Source organism: Bison bison, unplaced genomic scaffold (genome assembly GCF_000754665.1).
Source record: "Bison bison bison isolate TAMUID 2011002044 unplaced genomic scaffold, Bison_UMD1.0 scf7180017864529, whole genome shotgun sequence".
Lineage (NCBI taxonomy): Eukaryota > Metazoa > Chordata > Mammalia > Artiodactyla > Bovidae > Bison > Bison bison.
The window spans coordinates 4,657,918-4,658,752 of NW_011495079.1; the positions used below are offsets into that span (position 1 = coordinate 4,657,918).

At 52.7% G+C, this 835-nt stretch overlaps 1 long non-coding RNA gene across 1 annotated transcript in view; it reads right to left on the bottom strand.

Moving 5' to 3' along the window:
• The window catches only part of LOC104982250, an 8,317-nt gene that overhangs the window by 7,203 nt on the left and 279 nt on the right, over positions 1 to 835 (bottom strand). The gene's annotated exons all lie outside the window — the stretch shown is intronic.

Sequence of the window (835 nt, forward strand, 5' to 3'; positions counted from 1 at the left end):
TGGAAGGTGATGATGCAAGCCAGGAAGTAGCAGTACTTGGGTGGGTCAGATCTCGATGATGGCCTTCCTCCTGTGCCAGTACAGGACGACAATCACCCAGCAGGTGTGAATCATGGTGTAGAAGTCTATGCACTGGCCGATCACGTTAGCTGGCATGAGGAAACAGATCTGCATGAGGATGAAAGAGGCAAAAAGTTGGCTTTACAGGGAAGGGGAGTGGCATCAGTGGGCAGCCCCCAGGGGCAGTGGAGACCCGTGTTCCTGAGTTCTTCACCTGCTCTGCCTCTGCAGTGTGTTTTCATCATGAAGAAAGAAGACTGACCAGTTGACCATCAATAAGAATCACTGTTCCAAGTACTGAGGGCAGACCTTCCACACTATTCAGGTCAAAACAGTGTGCTCTGGCTGAGGTCATACATTCAGAAGGCACTAAACACACACCCAGGCATCTGTAAGACTGGGCGTCCTGAGAAGCTGTGTCCACAGCCGCAGAGCAGGGGACAGGCAGAGTCCTGGAGACTCTCCACCAGGCCAAGGAACCCTGCCATGGAATTTCTCCCCCAGACCCCTGGATCCCAAGGAGACAGAAATCAGGGTGTGGAGACGTGCCACAAAGCCCTCGTGGCCACCTGGCTGAAAGCAGCCACTGGAATTTTCAGAGAAAAGAGAAAGAGAACAGGTCAGCAAGGAAACTCATCTCCAGACCAAACTTGTGGAAGAAGTACTTTGCCGGGAGCCGGTGAGGCATTCCACTCATGACAAAGGTCATGAGGAAGGAGGCTCGACATACGCAAAGGTGGGATCAAGCCTCAGGAGTCCCCCCAGATATTCTTGA